Here is a 21518-nt window from a genome sequence, read left to right on the forward strand (position 1 = left end):
GTGCATACCCATAAAAGACTGTGCTGTTTTAGGGCTTTTCTGGTATCTTTACTCAATCCCAAAGAACAGAATCTGACAGCAACTATTTGAATCAGGTTTCATCTATTCAGATTTACTCCTAATCTGATACATGGTGAAAGATCACGGCTGTGTTTCAAAAAATAGTGATAAATTAGTGACAAAAACTACAACTCAATCAAGATGCTAGACAGCAATTTTATGAAAGTTAATGTTATTTTTCCATTCCTTTAAAACATCTGTCCCGCAGCACCTGGATGACTCAGTCAATTAAGCATCCCATTCTGGATTTCTGCTCAGGTAATGATCATAGGGTTATGGGATCAAGCCCCATGTTGGGCTCCAAGTTTGGCATGGAGCCTGCTTAAGATTCTTTCTCTCCTTCTCCCGTTTCCCCTCCCACCCCTCTCAAGGCACTCTCTCAATAACAACAACCACCACCAACAACAACAAATTATATCTCATGCTATCTCAGAAAATGTATGGCAATTAATGATAACAGTGAATACATTAGGATTTCAACCTTCACAATAGTAAGCTAATAAAATGGTATTTCAAAATATAAGGACCCCTGTGTGGCTCAGTGGTTGAGCACTTGCCTTAGGCCCAGGGCGTGATCCTGGAGTCCTGGGATCGAGTCCCACATCGGGCTCCCTGCATTGGAGCCTGCTTCTCTCTCTGCCTGTGTCTCTGCCTCTCTGTGTGTGTGTCTCTCATGAATAAATAAATAAAATCTTTAAAAATATATATATAATTCAAGGGGCACCTAGGTGGCTCAGTAGGTTAACTATCTGCCTTTGGCATGGGTCATGATCCCAGGGGCCCTGGGTCAGCCCAGGAATTGGGCCCCTTGCTCAATGGGGAGCCTGCTTCTCCCTCTCCCTCTCTGCCCACCTTCCCCACTCATGCTCCATGTCTCTCTCAAATAAATAAATAATATCTTTAAAAAAATAAAATGAAAATAAAAATATCATTCAATTAAGAAAAGGAAGAAAACTCACTAAAGACACTTAAGGTTTACAAAATGAGCCCAGCATTTAAACATAGCTGGTAATTATAACAATGTTGTTTTTTTAATCTTATCTAAGTATTGTAATATAATAGTATTTCTCAAAATGTGATTCTGGGCCAGTGGCAACCATTTCACATGGGGACTTGTTAGAAACACAAATTCTCCTGCCCTGCCAACATCCACCGCATCAAGCACTCTGGGAATAGGGCCCAGCAATGCCGGCTGTACCAAGCCAACCATGTGATGCTGATGTACCGAGCTCCAAACCACTTTTATAGAGTGTCTCTCTCTTTGTCCTTATCCCCAATTACTGGCTTTGTATGACACATTCTAAACAGCACAACCCAATAAACATTTTATTTTTATTTTTTTCGTTTACATAGCTTCTGGAAATGATGGGCTATTCTTTAAACTTATTAGTGAAACACAAGAGAGAAGATCCCTGTCATCCTTTATCTTCTCTTTTATTATGATCTTCCTCTCTGTTCACACTCAATTCAATCTTGATATGCTTAAAAAATCAAGAATAACAATGATAAAAAGCCCATTTACCACCAACTTGAAAGCAAACAGCTAACTATACTATTTTCCTCTCATTTTTGTTGTTACAATTTAGCAATTTAAGATCCAAGTATCTCTTCCCAGAATTCACCCACTCCTCAAATGTTACAAGATCACTTTTCAAATGTAAATGTAACAGAAGGAAAAAACACCTGTGAGAACTGCTTTTCTCCAGTGAAACAATTTGCTCATAGATTAGGTTTAAATAATCCCTCAGAAACCTTAGATTGTGGCATTGGATACTTAGGCTGTTTTAGAAAATATCGCCCTCCCCTCCCCCCATCACCCATGTTCATTAAAATTAATTTGTGCATTTTATGACACAAAAACTTATCAAAGCATCTTAACTGTGAAACTAACTAACTAAATAAATATCCCCAGCATTCCCCACATTTAAAGAGATTATTTATTTTCTCTGAGGGTTGATAAAAAGTTCTGATGGCACATTTTCTAATTTTAAAACCATTTTCATTTCACACTTCTGAAAAACTTGAAGTCAGGAGTGAGCTGGTGGGTCTGTTTGAAGTGTGATTCACACTTTATGCTCTCTTCCCCAACAGCTCATGAATATTTATAATGCCAACCAGACTTCAGGTTTTAAACATGCCAAAGAAAGGGACTATTTTAGAGGATAATAAATAAATGCACTGTAGTTATGTAGCACTTTCTGTTCAAAATATCCACCCTGTTTACAAATTTTAACTCACAATTTCCAAAGATAAAATGATAGAGAAGTCATCCTTACCTTCATCTTATCCTACCAAAGTCTTAATAAAAAATACTTTTCTCTAGAGCTATGTCAACAGTAACCCTCCTTTTGTCAGGTCTATAATATTCCCTATCTCACTTAGTAATTCATTCATTCATTTATCTGCCAGGCCATCCAACCATCTCCCCATATAACAATGCATCCATCAGTCAACAGACACCATAATGGGGATCCATATAACAATGCATCCATCAGTCAACAGACACCATAATGGGGATTCTGTGAGAAAGCCAATGATGGGCCAATGGGATACAAAGAGAGTACCCCATCTCTCTTAGCTGAATATAAAAGGAAAGGATGGAGTTCACTAGGTTTATGGGGCAGAATAAGCAATTCAGTACATAGAAGTAGCACGAGCAACGTTTCAGAAGACTGGAGGAGAACAGCCTATTCAGGAAACCAAATAACCCAGCATGGCTGGAGTGCTGGTTGCACATGGCAAAATGGTGGTACTCAAGATTGAAAGAACAAGCAACGGGCAAAGGGGAAAGGGTCTATCTAGTACACCACACCAAGGAATTTGGATCAGGGTATAGTTGAGGGACTGTCAACCCAGAGCTGTGGGCTGGAGGGTTCCTGTGGGAAAACTAGAGAGTATTCCCCTGTGTAAAGGTGTTCTACTTCAGTTTCTTCAAAGCATCGTGCAGTCTTAGGAAGGCACACTTCCAGGTTCAGATTCAGTGCCTCTTTCTGATTCCTAAAGCTATCTGGAAATCAGGGGGGAAAAAAAATTGAGGGAGTCATATTATTAGATTTGCATTTGGCTAGATGGAAGACAGATTCTAGTGAAGTGAGGCAGAAGGCAAGCGTATCAATTAAGAACTGCTCTATCAGTGCAGTTTCTGTTAATACGTTTATTCATTCATTCAACTGATATTACTGATTGCTTAAAATGTGCAAAGCCCTGAGCTAAGCTCAGAATCAAATCATGTAATTTTCTTAATGGAAAGTCCACTGGGCTACTTTCTGTTTGGTTGTTTTTATTTTTGTCTTTCTCTAGTTAGTAAACTTCTTAAAGGCAGCAACAACACCTCTTTTAAATGTAATCATATGCTTGCCTAGAGTGCTACTACAGTGTTGTGCATGCTCTGTGCATGCCACAAATGTGTGCTGATGACATTCAGTTTCACGACTACAACATTGTTTTGTAACTTAGCCAGGAAACAGAGAAGTGCTGTGATTTAAACACGCCATCCCACTTCCTCACTGCCAACAACACAGCCCAGAAGCCAAAACTCTGGGCCTGGGAATCAGATGGCTGGGAAAATTCTGGGACTCAATTATAAGCAGTGCTGACTCCTACTCTGAAGTAGCCTACACTCCTCAAGTATGCAAGTCATGCATCAGAGTGATGCAATATCACACAGTCCTCAGTATCCCTCTGTTAGAGATAGGATTTTTTCAAGTGAGAAAACACACAAATTTTCCACTTCTTCAAGGAGAACTCTACAGAGCTTACTAGTCATATTTATAGTCAACAGAATACAAAAGATATACAGTGCATTCTTTACTAGTTTATAAATTATCCTCTTGAAAGAATTGGTGATGATATCTAATCAACAATAGATGATTCCAAGTGAATTCTTGACTTCTGGTTTTTATTCCACATTGGCCTTGCTGTGCCCAGTTTGTGTGAGTGATTTCTCCTTTACTCTGGCTCTTTTTTAAAAAGCTGAATTCTAAATTATTTTAGTTATGCATGTATCTAAAATTCGTTTATTCTTCCCTTCCCCATTGTACATTTCCCTACTGCTTTCCCTCCTCCCTCTGAATTTTGGCAACCCAGATTAACAACTTGCATCATTCTTACCTTTTTCTAGTATTGTTTCCTCACTTAACAATGCATTGTGGAAACTACTCTAAATCATATGGTTTAGATCAAGACAGATTAAGTTCATCCTCCTAAGTGACTGCTTAACAGTCCCTGATATGGATTTATTATAATTTACTCAACAGTTCCATTTCCCTCTTTGTGGACATTTATTTAGCATTTCTTTTTTTTAAACCTCTATAAAAAATTATAATAAAATCCTGGAGAATGCACACTTTAATACTGAGATTTTTATTTCTAAGAAGTAGATTCTCATATTATGATTCCTGAGTCAAGGAGTAGATGTATTTTAATTTCAACAGATATTGCTATACAAAAGTTGATCTTTACTTTTTAAAAATGTAAAATAAGTCAGAAATTTTTCTGTACCTTGAGCAGCAATAGGAGTCAGCACATATAAATTTATACCCATCAGTTCAATATAAAGTGACAGCTTATTGTCACTTAAATTTGCAATTATTTGATCATTAAGAATATTAGACATTTTTTTATAGGTTTAAGGTCTACCAGAATGTTTTCTTCTGTGAATTGTTTTTTTTTTTTTTTAATTTTTATTTATTTATGATAGTCACAGAGAGAGAGAGAGGCAGAGACACAGGCGGAGCGGAGAAGCAGGCTCCATGCACCGGGAGCCCGATGTGGGATTCGATCCCGGGTCTCCAAGATCGCGCCCTGGGCCAAAGGCAGGCGCCAAACCGCTGCGCCACCCAGGGATCCCCCTGTGAATTGTTTATTCATATCAGTCACCCATTCTTCTATTGGGCAGCTTTCTCTAGTTATCATTTTGCAAAAATTCTATGTATAATCCATCTTCATTTGTTTGTGAGAGGCACTGCTAGCCACCTATTCAGAATTAATATCACCCTTCTCCCTATAAAAGAACTTTAATTCTGGGGTGCCTAAGTAGCACAGTCAGTTAAGTGTCTGATTGTTGATTTAGGCTCAGGTCCTGATCTCAGGGTCATGAGACCAAGCCCCATGTCAGGCTCTGGGCTCAGTGCAGAGTCTGCTTCAGATTCTCTCCCTGCCTCTCTCAAATAAATACATAAATACATAAAATACATACAATCTTTTTAAAAAAGAACTTTAATGCTAAAGTTAAAACATGCACATTAAAGAAACAAAACCAACAATGAAATAAATTGCAGTAACCAGTCTTCTTTTCAACTCAGATAGACACAGTTATGGCAAAGGAATAAAAAAGAACGCCACAGGATGAGACTTTCAGGTAATGTCTTTTAAAAGATGCAAATTTAGCTGGTGAGTGCTTTATGCTTTCACTCCTTCTACATTTCCTTCCAGTAATTTGGACCTGATCCTGAAGGTGGATAGCCTTTTGGCAAACATGAAATGATAAACATGAACATGCAGGGCCCTAGTCAAGAGGGATACTTGGGATTAAAGAAAGGGATTGTTGCATGAACTCTGGTTTGCTTACCCTCTGACTTCTTGTTACATGGCAAATATTTACACATCCTCAGTTACAACTGCTTTCAATCCTAATGAATATATTTAATGATAACATTCCCAAATATATCATTGACATATTAAGATGCAGTGGTATCTTTTACTATATTTTTTCCTTAAAAATGTATATGTTGACTATTTTCTTTTTCATTTTTAAAATATTTTATTTATTTATTCATGAGAGACTCGCAGAGAGAGGCAGAGGCATAGGGAAAAACAGGCTCCCTGCAAGGAGCCTGATGTGTGACTCAGTCTCGGGCCCAGGATCGTACCCTAAGCCAAAGGCAGACACTCAACTGCTGAACCACCCAGGTGTCTCACTATTTTCTTTTTTATATTACAGCAACTGGGATTCCTCTTTTGGTTAGAAATGTTTCAACCAATCACTAGGTTTTACATATAGTCCAAATTATTTTCCAATATTTTTGGTACTTTTTTTTTGTTTTAATCTTTAAGTCTTTAATTCATGTGGAACTTCTTTTGGTTATAGAGTAAGACAGATACCCAACATTATCTTCTTCCATACAGATGGTAAATTATCCCTCTCTCAAATGTCAAATAAACACTTTCCATCTCTCCACTAAATTGTGATAACAATTAAATTACCATTTATGCTGGGGACTGTTTCTTCTCTCTTCTTTTAATCTGTTTGCCCACTTCTATGCCAGGACATGCATTATTTTTTTTTTTATTTTGATGGTTTTGTATTGGAATTATAAGGTAGAGTCCTTCCTTAAAATCTTCTTTCTTATATTTCTTTTGGCTACTCTCAAACATTAATTCTTTCATATAAATTTTAAGATTACTCTGAGCCATGGAAAAAAGTCACCAGCAAGAGATTTTACTTAGAATTGCAGTGGGGAGTCACTGAATATGAAATATTCCATCCAAGGCCTTAGCCCATCTGTCATTTGGCCAGATATTGCTTATTTATTTTTATGGTTTAAAAAATAAATATGGGTTCTTCTATTTTGTTAAATATCCCTAGGTATTTAAGAAGTTTCTGTTGTGAATTGTCTGTAGCTAGTTGTCTCAGACAAGAGTAACAAATACACTTCTTTTCTTCTTTCTTCTTTGTCTCCCTTCCCTCCATTTTTTTTCCTTCCTTCTGTCTTTTCTCTTTCTTGTGGAGGTATTAAACATTGTTAAAAATAAATGCAATACAATGAAAAGATAAACTGATCAAAATAAATATGAGGGAAAAATATAAATTTATCTCCTTTTTACTGACACCTCAAAGGTTATCGTTTTTCTCTTCACTCTACAGATAAAGGCAATTGAAGTTCAATGTCATGGTCTGGTCAATATCACAGCCAGGATTCAAACCCAGGACTGCATGCCTATAGGGCTTTGGCTTTTCCCTAGCATGTTATTGCTGCTCTATGGCAATTTTCCCCAGATATTTCTTCATTTAATATAATACTTGCTTCTTATGTAGAGGCATTAAGAATAACTGACACAAATGTTAAAGGTATAAGGAAGCTTCTAAATATGCTTTATTCAATAAGAGAGGTCTTCCCTGTGTTTACCATGCCATATTTATTTAGTTTTTAACATTTTATTTATTTATTTATGAGAGAGAGAGGCAAAGATATAGGCAGAGGGAGAAGCAGGCTCCCCATGGAGAGCCCAATGTGGGACTCAATCCCAGGAACACAGGATCATGCCCTGAGCCAAAGGTAAATGCTCAACCACTGAGACACCCAGGTGTGCCCCACTGTGCCATATTTAGAATATGTCCTCTCATTTTTAGGATTGTTGAAATATTAAATTAAACATTTCTTCCTAGTTTTAGATGGACTTAGATAATATACTTACCTTCCTTTTACTCTTAAAATTTACAATTGCCCACAGCAGAGCCTGTTGGATTTTACCCCATTTGGGAATAATTTTTCAATGTATAAATAAAAATAAATAAAGCAAAAAAAAAGAACTTCTGAAGAACAAAATCTCAAAATTCAGATGCAGAGTTATCTCTCTTGGCTATAATTCTGTTTCCATATATTTTCAACAACAGACAAACAAAGGGAGGTAGAAGAGCAAAAATGCCTGACACATCTGCACAGGTATGCATTTAAAAGTTTTGTCTACCTTTAAATGTAAGATGAGCTATCATTTGGTACCCATCCACCCCTGTTGTATTCTACAGGGGTGGGATGATGTCCACATGATATCATTATGCATGATATTTAAATAGTTACACAAGTGACTGTTGCCCATATTTAGACATGGGACTTTCAGGGGACTTTGGGTTTGTTGAGTGCAAGAAAATGTAATGAGACTCTGATGAGAGGTAGAAAAGAAACTAAAATGATTTCTTATTCTAACTACTTTATACAACTACTGCTCTAATAACTTCCTCTGACTTTGCTCCAATTTTCCTTGTTCCAAGAGGAAGGGAGAGAATTTGGGGTATACAACTCTCAAAGAAGAAGGAAGAGGAGTAAATATACATCATGTCCTTCCCTCTACCTGCCCTTTCTTCAATGGAGAGCAAAATAAAGAGCTTGTATAAAGGTTTAATTAAGGTCAGAATTAAACCACGGATCCTGCTTCTGTGCCTGGGGGAAGTCAGTGCCTGTTTTTTGAAGTCTAATTTCAAGGGCAGAGTGGAACCTTGTAGAGTGGGTTTTTCCTACTAATTGGGCCCTAAGTGAGAGCCTATGTGTTTAAACTTCGCCTGAAAGGGTTATTTGCATTCCTCTCCTCTTCAGAAACATACTTTAAAGGAGAAATAATCCTCCTCTTGAAAAGTATTATTTTGAGATTTGACAGTCCTTTCTTTGTGACAGGCCCAGACTAGTGATCCAGGAAGCCACTGATTAATGTCCCAAACTCAAGATGTTGTGTCCATTGAGGCATCAAGAAAACATAATCATCTCTTGAAATTGTGACTACCTCAAATTCCTGTAGGGATTGCACCACACAGAACATAAATTCTTTTGAGATATCTGGAATAACTAAAACAGCTAGATTCTGAAAATGGAGAAATAAATGCACAGAGATAGGGGAAATCTGGAGTGGAATAAGGGGCATGGCTTCTTGCTGAATCTTTCCCCCACAAAAAAATCCAGGTGGTGCATTCTCTTTGTACCTTTGCCCATACCTTCAGGGATGGAGGATGATTTTTCTACCCCTTTAAGGCTCAGCTCAAATTTCAACACCTCCATGAATATCTATCTACCCCAGTTTTCAGATACCTCCTTCTTCTCCACATATCTATATGACATATTATGGATAGCACCTATTTGATATAAATATAGCAATATGAATGATTACTTTACTTGGAATTCTGGAATTATAAGAAAACTAAAGGACCAACCTTATTTGATCACTCATTTTGCATATTAAAAAATCACTTCTTGGAGATGTTAAGTAATTTAGTCATACTGACAACTTTTTTTTTTTCAAAAAGATGTATTTATTTATTTTTGAGTGAGAGAGAGAGAGAGAGCACAGAAGGTAGGGGAGAGGGAGGGGGAGACAGAGAATCTCAAGCAGACTCCTCGATGAACACGGAGCCCAACACAGGGCTCTATCTCATAACCCTGAGATCATGACTTGAGCTGAAATCAAGAGTCAGATGCTTAACCAAGGCGCCGCCTAGGCACCTCTACACTGACAACTATTAACTGGGTATCTCTTCTCTTTAGCCATACTACAGGTTCTTAGAATGCAGAAGGTCTTATACTTCTTTGCATTCCTTTGTGTTCCAGGCCAATAACTTTCATATAGTAGATGGTCAATAAGGATGGTTTGATTGAAGGATTAACATTAAGCTTGTGGTAAATTTGATTTAACCCAGTACAACCAAAAACTATCTAATGAATATGTATATAAAAGTATTGTGCAATGTGAAGAAGATAAGTGTTCTCAGAGAGTTTGCAATCTTGCATAATAGATATGGGATACAAGCTTATGCCTACCCTAGCTCAAGTCACAGATGATTTATATACTTTTAGATCTAGTCTCTACTGGTTGTCAGGACAATTCTAACCAAAGAAGGGTGTATTCTTTTTTTTTAAGATTTTTTTATTTATTTACTCATGAGAGAGAGAGAGAGAGAGAGAGAGAGAGAGAGAGAGATGCAGAGACACAGGCAAGGGAGAAGCAGGCTCCATGCAGGGAGCCTGATGTGGGACTGGATCCCAGGTCTCCAGGATCAGGCCCTGGGCTGAGGGTGGCGCTAAACCACTGAGCCACCAGGGCTGCCCAGAAGGATGTACTCTTAAATCTCAGTCTTATCAGTTGGTGGGCCAACAGTGACTGTATTTTGGGACACTCAGTGTGTCTTCCCTATCACTATTTCCTCACCTGGACCTTAAGTTTCTTTCTGGGACTAGAGCCTCCCATGAAACCTACTATGGTTAGATGAAGCCCTGAAAAATTGTTTTCAATTTATACCACTTTAAAGTATGCTTATAAACAACAGGAATCCATTCAGTGAGTAATGAACATTCAGAATAAAATTTCAGGAACAAAATTCTCTAGGATATGAGAGAAGATCTGAAGGTCATAAAGATAGGCTAATTTGAAAAGTATCAGGGACATACTTTTTCCAGACTCAAGAGAGACAGAAGTGGTGAAGGGTAAGGATAATCACTTCTGAGATAATGAAAGGTGAAAAAAAAGACCAGATCGAAACATTTTGATAATTTCAGTAAAAGAAGAGTCTGTAAGTGATGAGGTTTGGTTAGGTATATGGACACTAAAGGAAATGGAAAATCCTTACACAAATTATTATGGAAATTAGACATTAAGCTATTAAGTCTATAAAAACACTAATGAAAGAAGTGTTAGAGTGCACTGAGACTTCACGTAAGATAGTGTGTGACTTTCACAATTGATGAAGGTGGTGCATTCTGATTGAGGCAATGGTAGAGTGACAAGAGTTGAAGGAAAGAGATGCAATGAATGTAGGGTTCCAATGAGAACTTAAAGTCCCAGTGAGAAGGATGCAGGCTTTGAGAGGCAGAGAGTAAAGACGGACGAAAGGGAAGGGAAGTGATGAGGTGAGAACTAGGTAATAACTGAAGGAAGGTGATTGACATGGAGGGTGTAGAGGAACTTTGATGCTTTAAAAGTGCCATTTGCATGAATGCTGATATCTCTGAATATGCTTGCCAAGGATAGAATGACAAAGTCAAAGAGCCAAAGTATCAATGCCACTGTGGAGGAGAGACATTTATTCACGAAAATGTAGTTTAGACAAAGAGCACGCATGTCAAAGGGTCAATAACAATTTTCACTCTTCTGGACTAAAACAAACGAACAAACAACTAAATAAAACCAAAAAATGTAGCATCTTTCAACACACACAAGATGAGATTCTATCTTAATGTCTCAGTTATCATATTCAAAATACCAAGGCCATTAATTCTCATAAATTTCCATTTCCTACAGATGAACTTTTGTGTGACTCACAATAAACTCTTTGGGAAATCTGCCCATTGTAATCAATGCAGCAATAAGAGTAAAGATGAAAAGAAGAAATGGATCTGGATGGATGCGTCAGTGATTAAATTAGGTTTGACCCTCAAACTGAGAATGAGTCAGTTTGATGAAAGACCATTTGTACTATCTTTTAACTGTTCCACATTCCTAAGCAGTTTTTTTTCTCCTCACTACAATGAAGAGGCTCTCGGAACAACCAAGTATAAAAAATAAAATCACATGTGACCCCCCCTCAAAAAATAAGAAGTAAGCCAGTATTAGAATTAAAGACAGCTATAAAAGAAACTGTAGAAGGGCATGTGTTTCTAATATTGCAGCACATAGAACATTCTCTCCCTGATCCCCAGTTGCATTGAGATGGCCATTTGTAAATCATTTTTAATTGTCTTATTAAGCAGCTTAGAGTGCAGCAATCAAAAGCTTGTGGTGATGTGAGACCTGGCACAGCCATCAGGCACGGATCAGCAGTCAGGATAATAGAAGATGCAGGATTATATAACCACTGATGGTCAGCAGGGAAGGTGATTTGGAGAGAAAGTAGTACATTGTTGATTCTGAAGAGATGCTGATCTCAGACAATATGAAACCTGACATTATGGTTCCAGGGAATGGAGACCCCTCTCCACACATGCACACATATCAGCCACCTGCAGTCTGATGACTGCACTGGGAAAAGCCAAATTTCAAAAGCAGTGATCTCTTTTCAAGGAGAAATTTCTCATGTAGCGTTATGAATCATGACATAAAGGCTATTTGCAAAACAGGTCCCAAAGTTTAGAAGGGGGAAGGAGGGAGTTAGGAAAAGAAAGAAAGGGAGAGAGACAGAGAGAGAGAAGGAGATAAAGTGTGTGTGTGTGTGTGTGTGTGTGTGTGTGTGTGTGTAAACTCCCTAAAACTAGATCAGGAAGTTGGATTCTTGCTTTAATGAGAACATACGAAAGTGCATGAGAGTCGAATCTTTCTTTGAGACAAAATGCAATTGTAATTCCATGAAAACAATTTTCTGAGGTGAGTGCTTCATGTCACAACTTTGTGATTCACAGTTATGACATCTTTAGACTCAAAATAGATCAAAGATTCTTTCTCATTCCTCTATAGACTTAATTGTCTTACACTAACCTAAAGCATCCCATGAAAAAAGCAGCAAACTTCTGAATTAATTATTATGCCACTTCAGGCAGTAGCAAGAGCCAACAGTCTGTGGTCATCTGAAGAGAGGCTGGCAAACATGCTATGCTGAGTTCCTAACTGAGGGATCCAATGAAATATTCTACTCTTCATGAACCACTTCTTACTACACAATAACTATTTTCAACTCAACCACCAAGAGTTTGGCCAAAAATAAGGAATATTCAAAGAAAGAATTTATGTATTAATGGCAATGCATTTGTAAGCACTTTAAGAGAATTTTGTTTTAGTACAACATTAGTGGAGGGAAATGTCTGGTCTCCTAGATTTATAGTTCCCAAATTATGTGCTGCAACATAAATAATACATGGTTTTGATTTTTTCTCTTGATTTCCTAGCCATAGGCAAAAATATTTTAAGTCTTTTTTCATACACATTTGGCCTTATCCAGAGAAAGAAACCATAAAAATTTCAGTAAGGACAGTATTGGCCAAATGTTGCCACAGTCTTAGAAAAGTCAAGATTACTATGAATTTTTCTGAGCAATGATTCATTAATTTCTTTTAGCTTGAGATTCTAAATAAATTTGGCCAAACACATAATATAAGTAATCTCATTTGTGGGAAGTAAGCATGGATAAAGGGGAAAGAATGAGAAGAATTTCTCATATAGGTATTCTTTCTCATTTCCATTAAGGGATAATCTCTTCCCCCAAATATCCCTCTCTAGGTTTGACCATCGGAGTAGTGTTTCAGAAGCATTTTGGTAAAATATCCTAGAAGTTTCTCCATAGAAATTATGAAGATTCCACAAATGGCCATATTATATAACTTTTCCAAAAGTGATTCAATTAAATAAAGTAAAATTTAAATGATTTGACCAGACACATATTTACCCTTACAATGGAAATAGAGGAAACATAAAAAGTTATATACAAGCAGAGATGTCACATTTCTATTGTAAGGAATTGTCCAGGTCATGCTTGAGTGTCCAGGATGATCTCAACTTATTGGGTACAGGCTAAGTATAGCATCCCTGATCTTGGTTTGGCTTTATCTGAAGTGTATATCTACACTAAAGGCCCTAAAATTGTGTATTAGAGCAGACATACAAATTAGAGTTGAGAAGTGTAGCTTAAAAAAGAAAAAATGATGACAGATCTAAAGAGTGATGCAAAGTCTTACATAAAAAATTTAGTCATAAGATTAGTAACCAGAAAAAATCAGAAGTAAACCAAAGTAAGAGCAGTCAGGCCAGTAAGTTATTTAGGACTAGGATGAGAACAATGTATAGGATCAAGAGGAGTATTTTATGTAGTGCTGGCTGAAAAGGTTCAGAATGTCTTAACAGTTTAAAGGAGACACAGAGGATAAGGATAACAGTATGGCTCTTGCTGTTACTGTTGCTATTAATATTTTATGTTATAACAATTATTTTTAAGCATACGGTATTCTTTAAAAGTATAAGAAAGGGGCATGATTTTATCCATGTTGTGCCATTTTGTTCAGCTCATTAAATAAAAGAAATTGATTTGGCAGAGCTAATTTTGTAATTAAAAAGCTTATCATGGCTTTCTGTAATGAGTTAAGTAAACAGACAGTAATTCAGTTATAATATTTACATAGTTTATACCAGGGGATGTCTGCTTACTAAATTAAATAATATGGAAGAAGGAGGAAGAGACCATTTAAAATGGAGGTGAACAGAATATACCAAGGACAAGAAGGAATTCAGACAGGCAGGTCATCATTGTATTTTTTATATTGGTGCCAGGTCAGGAAGTTAACTATTTGTAACTCCCCTCAGAGGGAAAACATGGCAGCAGGTGACCTCATTAGATGGTGGTTTCCATGAACTCTGGCTCATCTCTCTTGAGAAAGCAGGTAAATAATCTACCTGAAATTAAAGACACCAGATTTTTCTGTTCTCATAAAAGGAATTACTTTCTTTATGATCACAAAGAACTCCTTGGAAATGTCTATTCACCTTTGCTTGAAGAGGAGCATAGTACCTGCTTAATGAAGGAGCAAAGAGGACAGTAGTTGAGGAAATAGTTGGAAACCTACCAAGCCTCTGTACATTATAACTGCTCAAATGGCAATCTCCAAAAGTCTTGATAAGTTTATTTTTGTAAAAGGTGTCAAAGTAACTGTCAGTTCCACCACTGATCAGGACCTCTGTTTGAATGTCCTCTAAAAGAGGAAACCCATAAAGATTAACATCCCTGAATTACTGAATTTGAATGTAATTAAGAGAGAGATAACTATATGGAAGGCAAGGGAAGGGAAGACAAGAGAAAGGAAGAAAGGAAGAAGGGGGAAGGATGGGTAGGAAGAGGAGAGGGAGAAAGGGGGAGGGGAGAGGACAGGAAAAGAGAAGGGAGGTGAAATGAGGTAAGGACTGAAGAGGAAAGATGAAAGATAGGAGAGAAGAGGAAAGAAGCCACTGCTTCAGTGCCATAGTACCTGGCTTTGTTATTATATTCGGTGATTCAAGTAATGATAAGGCCCAAACTTGTTTGTCTTGAAAATATAGGCAAACCCATTGCCTCAGGTAATTGAGCTGCAGTTAGAAAAGCTACTCAAAGCCCTTTGAAAATTACTGCCTTGGGATAAACCCCAGGGCTCTAATTTAAATTGTAGATGTTCTTGGGTTTTGGATTATAGTTTGGGCTACTTTTTGCCACCTGTCTCTACTATTATTTTACTAAATTATGTGGGAGCCCATTACTCCAGTGCCTTGATTACAAAGTCAGTGCAAGTCAAAGGATTCCAGCCCCTTTCCTTAGCACCCTATGTCAATACTCATGAAAGCTTAAGCAATTCAGAACCATGGATAGCTCCCTGCCTCCCGAAGAAAAGGACTCCAGATCTGAATCAGCTCTGCCATTTTAATCACACACAGAGTGCATCAGAACACAGAGCAAATAATCACCTTGATTCAACTGAGAGGCTTTCAGCAGTGAGTTAAACATCCTTGGACTTTAAAAGATAATTTCAAAACACATACTTTACCAAAAAATGCCCAACCGTATTTGTTCTTTCAATCACACAAAAAATGATATTGTTAAAATCAATGTAAATAATCACTATGTGTCAAAGATATGCCCTGGCAGGATATTTTTGCCTAGTGATCTATACTGGAAAATACTGATTGAAGCAACCAGATGTCAAATGTCTCTTACCTTCAGCATAAAGTCAACAGAGGCAAAGTCTCTTAGATTCTAGAATGCAAAATTTTCTAGAGTCTGGAATTAAGAAGTATATATAAACTCTTGCAAGTATCAACTTTACAAATATTTCCTAAAAGTCAATTATGTTTCATGTCACAGTTGAATAGGAACATGTCTCAAGGAAAATAAAGTTTTAGGAAATGCTCCAATTGGCCTTCTTTGCTCCCCCATCCCCAAGATAAATTGTGGTGCTACTTAAAAGAGGACAATTAATCTCTAAATATAGATATCCAATCATATGCATTATTCAAAAAGGAGGATTAAGAGTCTTTCAGTAAGCATTGCAAGGTGTATGGCTTAAAAGTAAATGTTAGGATAGTCCCTTTACCAATTGACAAAAGAGAAGACCTCTTGCATCATTATTTATAGGTCCTCTCCATGCAGACCTACTGTGAAGTTTACTGAGTATATTCATAAACTGGCCAATTGGAGAATATAGGAAATAACTAAGTATCTCTGGTTAAAGGATAGTCATGGCCTTTTATAAAGCTCTTCCACACCATTGTCTACTTGGATCTGCTTTCCCTTCTTGGGCTACACCAGCCTTACCACCATGTGCCATCTGTCAGTTTTTGCCTATAACACGTGAAGCCTCTTAAGTATCTGAGTATCATTTTAGATCCTATTTTTCAGGTTAAAAGCAGTAAATTGCAGATGGCAAGTGGTTTTTTTTTTCCCTTTCCTTCAGATTATTGAAAGCTGGGGTAATTTTGTCGTGAGTCACGTTAAAAAAAGAACAAGTGATGTTATACAGCACCTACTCAATATGAATATGTGCAAAGAACAGCCATCTACCCAGCCATCCATTCAGCAAAGGAGGGAGGGATTTTTGCTTTGCTTTAGGTGACAGATTTTAGAGTGAGAGTGTGTGTAGTTCAGTGTGCCCTGTAAGCACAATCAGAAACTGTGTGAGGATGCAAGTGAAAAAAAAAAAAAAAAAGCAACAAATTGATGGAGCACCTATAATGTGCTGAATTATGCTAAGCACTACACAGAATGGATTCATTAAAAAAGCTAAGAAAGAGGAGATCTAGGTCAGAGAAAGGGCTAAAATCACTATGGTAATGACAATTTCATTCACAGACAAACTAAGATTAATAATTTCTGTAAAGAGTTTTTTTAATTTTTTTTCCTTTTATATGCTTATTTTAAATTTCTGAGCTTAAAAATTTCAGCTTCTACTTAAGTGCTGAAATTTAAGAAGCCCCTGAAATAACTTTCATTGTTTGAAATCAGGCTATTTATAAGTATCCTTGAAGGAGTAGTATCATAGCAGAGGTTAAAGACTGATAAATAAAAGTTATAGACAATGCTGGAGCCCAGAAAGGAAGATGGTGCCCCAACTTCTAACCAGCTATGGGAGTTCCCTCCAAGTCATTCCATTTTACTGAGATCTAAAGAGGTCTGGATTTATAACACTTATGATTCCTGGTAGCATTATATCCTATAACCCATCTCTTTTTATGGAATTTTAACTTGAAGTTCTCAGTAGATGACATTTGAAAGTTTCTCAAATCTTAACTCTCTAACTCATTTAAAATTACCCATGGATGATGATTCCTCACTGGAGTCAACCTGTATCCTCAATTCTTGCTATAACTTTCAGAACATAGCTAAGACATAAATGTACATGACTAGATCTATTTAATTATGCTGCTACCCTTAAAGTTGGGCACTGATGAACGATGAGTCAACATATATAAAAACACAGAAACAACTAAGGGTAGTAAAGGAGAGTGTTTATGAAGTAGGTAGGTAAAACAAGCAAATTTTAGTTAATAATAAGTAACATTAGAGGATCCCTGGGTGGCTCAGTGGTTTAGCGCCTGCCTTCGGCCCAGGGCGTGATCCTAGAGTCCCGGGATTGAGTCCCACATTGGGCTCCCTGCATGGAGCCTGCTTCTCCCTCTGCCTGTGTCTCTGCCTCTTTCTCTCTGTCTCTCAAGAATAAATAAAATATTAAAAAAATAAATAACATTAAACAACATATTTGAATGAATATTTCTTTGTTTGGGTTACAGGAGTAAAAACTTAGATCAGCTTCATTCACCATAAGAATAGGTTGTGGGGTTCTTAGAAGGTTTTCTACCCCAAAGTTATCCCACATTAGCCAGTTCATTAGTCTCACTATTAAATATGTAGGAGTAGTGCCTTAAAGCATCAACATATCAATCAGTAATAACTTCTGTGCTTTAGAAAGGTACAGAGTATCCTACACAACTTGAATGGAACGATGGCTTTAGTTGTAGAGAAGTAGAAAAAAAAATACTTCCTAGAGAGGGTAAATCTAGAGGGAAGTTTCCCCGTATAAACTAACCATGCATCTCAGTAAGAGTGGAGTAAGGAGCTGAAAATGGGAAGATATGATGGAAACTGAGACAAAAATTAGTATCTTTCAAACCAAAAGCACAATTTACAAAAGAGAACCTGCTTCCAAGAGTGCACCTTTACTCAATTGTAATCCCCATCTCATTGTAGCACAGCAGCACTTCAGGTGAAAAAAATGCAAATAGGCAGTTTCCTGATTTCCAAGTGGCAATAGGTGAAAGTGGTGCTTACTAAGGTCCATCACAAATACTCTTTTATAAGGTCTTTTTCAAACCCAAAGTATTTCTCAAAACATTTGTTCTAAGTCCCCCTTTGTATTTTCACTTTTCTCTCCTCAATTATCCATCATAATAAAGTACCCTGAATTCTTTTACCAGTCTAATAGGAAAGTTAAGTATTTGAAATAGTTGTTGATGTGAATTTTAAGTCACTTATCTGTTAAATAATGACACTTATCTCTGGGAGCTCCAAAAGGTTTCAGGACTGTCTCCCTAAGTAGTGATAGGACAACCACTACAATCCAGAGAGAAAAATCTATGAGTATGAACTCTTCTGGCTCATGTCACTACAACACATGTCAAGATGAGGATTTACTGCTTTAATTGTGCAAACACAAAAATGAGGTGCAAGACCAGCTTATGCTGTTTAAAACAAAACAACAAAACCCTAGAATTCTGGAAACCTAGATTAACCAAAAAACAATCCCAATGTTGTCCATCTCTGTTCTGGTTTCCACAGTGATCCCAGGCCAGCTCAGGCTGGTAAGGCTCCCATCCACTCTGGAAGTCACTGTGCTTGACCAGCACCTTCAGAAAATATGCTTCTTTGAGAAGACAATATGATAGACATTTAAACTCAGTGCTAAAATCAAAGTAAAAACATTCAGATGTATATGCTAATAATGCCATCATACTTATACCTTGCTATACACCTTGAAAACAAGAGAGATTTTATTTGGCCCCAAAGGTTTCAAAACATGTCTTCTCTCTAAGCAGAGGAAGAACTTTCACTAAAGGAAAAAAGCAACATAACAGATACCAATTAATAGCAAAATAAGCAGAAAATGATCACAAATTTAGAAAATCCTTAGCCATAGTTCATAACCAAGAGCAATTTTGCAATGTCTGGATATGTTTTTTTAAAAGATTTTATTTATTTATTTGTTAGAAAGAGAGAGAGTGTGCAAGAGCAGGCGGTGGGGCAGGGAAAGAGAGAGAACCTCAAGCAGACTTCCTGCTGAACACAGAGCCTGATGCATGGCTTGATCTCACCACGCTGAGCTGAAATCAAGAATCAGACATTTAACTGACTAAGACACTCAGGCTCCCCTCTGTTAATATTTTTGGTTGTCACAACTAGGGAGACATTACTGGCATCGAGTGGGGGAATATCTAGGAATGTTCCTATGTATTCTACAAGGCACAGGACAGCCATTTACAATGAAGGATTATCTGGCCCACAAGGTTAATAGTACTGAGGAGGAGACCCTGGCATAAGAAAAGTAGAAGTAGGAATGTGGTAATGATAGAATGAAATACCAATGGGAGTCAAGATTGCTGCCAATCTTAAACAGTCTTCTTCACCTGGATTCTGGAGACTTCTGAAATTTTTTCTCTTCCCTGACTTGGTGAATTACCTCAAAATCTTGATCCAAAATTTGTTTTCACAGTCTTGTTAATAAAATAACATCATGTAAAGGAATTTAAATAAAGCACTACAGAAGGAAGGGAGGGCAAGAGGGAGGGACAGGAGAAAGGGAGGAAGGAAGGAGCTATTTATACTCATTTGAAAAAAAATGGTTGGTAAAAGTTTTTGTTGTTCTTGTACCATTTTTTGTTGTTGTTTACCTTGGTTCCTAAATCTAAATTCAAAATATAAAATTTGATCTTCTATAGACACAACAGTTTCAGAATGTTGATCTTCATTTCAGTGCAGTAGACTATTTTCTCATTAAACTTTTGTTTAATGGGTCTCAAAATTCTGTGACAGATTTTTGGTCAAGTTGTTTCCATTAGAAAGTACTGATTTTAAAAACTAATAACTTAAAATTGCCACACACACACACACACACACAAATTGTCCACAAAACATTCTCCTTCCCTTCTGAAGGCTTTACAATGCATTCTTATCATCAACGAGTCTTTTACTATTAAACTTAAATGGCCAATTTACACAAGCAGTTCTGAGACTGTTCTTCCACCTCTGATTAAGACTGGGGTGGCAGGTATTGGGGATAATATTCATTTAGCCTTCTGAGCTTTCTGGGCAGACTTGGTGACTTTACCAGCTCCAGCTGCCTTCTTGTCCACTGCTTTGATGACACCTACAGCAACCATCTGTCTCATGTCACGAACAGCAAAATGGCCCAGAGGAGGATAATCAGAGAAGCTCTCAACACACATAGGTTTGCCAGGAATCATATCAACAATGGCAGCATCCCCAGATTTCAAGAACTTGGGACCATCTTTCAGCTTTTTTTTCCAGAATGATGATCTATCTTCTTCAGCTCAGCAAACTTGCAAGCAATGTGAGCTGTGACAATCCAGCACAGGTACATATCCAGCACTGGTTCAGCCTAGATGGTTCAGGATAATCACCTGAGCCAGGAAGCCAGCTGCTTCCATTGGTGGGTCATTTTTGCTGCCACCATCCACATTACCACGACGAACATCTTTGACAGATACGTTCTTGACATTGAAGCCCACGCTGTCCCCAGGAAGAGCCTCACTGAAAGCTTCAGGGTGCATTTCAACAGACTTTACTTCAGTTGTAACATTGACCAGAGCAAAGGTGACCACTATGCCAGGCTTAAGAACACCAGTTTCCACTCAGCCCACTGGGACAGTACCAATACCACCAATTTTGTAGACGTCCTGGAGAGGCAGACACAAGGGCTTATCAGCTGGATGAGTTGTTGGCAGAATGCAATCCAGAGCTTCAAGCAGTGTGGTTCCACTGGCATTCCCATCTTTACAGGTGACTTTCCATCCCTTGAACCAAGGCATGTTAGCACTTGGCCCCAGCATGTCGTCACCATTCCAACCAGAAACTGGCACAAATGCTACTGTGTTGGGGTTGTAGCCAATTTTCTTAATGTAGGTGCTGACTTCCTTAACGATTTCCTCGTATCTCTTCTGACTGTAGGGTGGTTCAGTGAAATTCATTTTGTTAACACCAACAATTAGTTGTTTTACACCCAGTGTGTAAGCCAGAAGGGCATGCTCATGGGCCTGCCCATTCTTGGAGATACCTGCTTCAAATTCACCAACACCAGCAGCAACAATCAGGACAGCACACTCAGCCTGAGATGTGCCTGTAATCATATTTTTGATAAAGTCTCTGTGTCCTGGAGCATCAGTGATGGCCACATAATACTTGCTGGTCTCAAATTTCCACGGGGAGGTATCAATGGTGATACCATGTTCACGTTCAGCTTTCAGTTTATCTAAAGCCCAGGTATACTTGAAGGAGCCTTTTCCCATCTCAGCAGCCTCCTTTTCAATATTTTCAATAGTTTTTTGTCAATCCCACCACATTTGTAGATCAGATGGCCAGTATGGTAGACTGGCCCAAATCTACATGTCCGATGACGACAATGTTAATGTGAATCTTTTCCTTTCCCATTTTGGTTTAGGTTTAGTGGTGGGGTTTTTTTTTAATTATTTATTTATTCATGACAGGCACAGAGAGAGAGAGAGAGGCAGAGACACAGGCAGAG

At 37.7% G+C, this 21518-nt stretch overlaps 1 protein-coding gene and 1 pseudogene across 3 annotated transcripts in view; both read right to left on the reverse strand.

Moving 5' to 3' along the window:
• NRXN3 (neurexin 3) overlaps positions 1 to 21518 on the reverse strand; it is a 1543117-nt gene that overhangs the window by 601133 nt on the left and 920466 nt on the right. The window lies entirely within an intron of this gene.
• On the reverse strand, positions 19921 to 21424 carry LOC121493079 (annotated as a pseudogene).

Source organism: Vulpes lagopus, chromosome 6 (genome assembly GCF_018345385.1).
Source record: "Vulpes lagopus strain Blue_001 chromosome 6, ASM1834538v1, whole genome shotgun sequence".
Lineage (NCBI taxonomy): Eukaryota > Metazoa > Chordata > Mammalia > Carnivora > Canidae > Vulpes > Vulpes lagopus.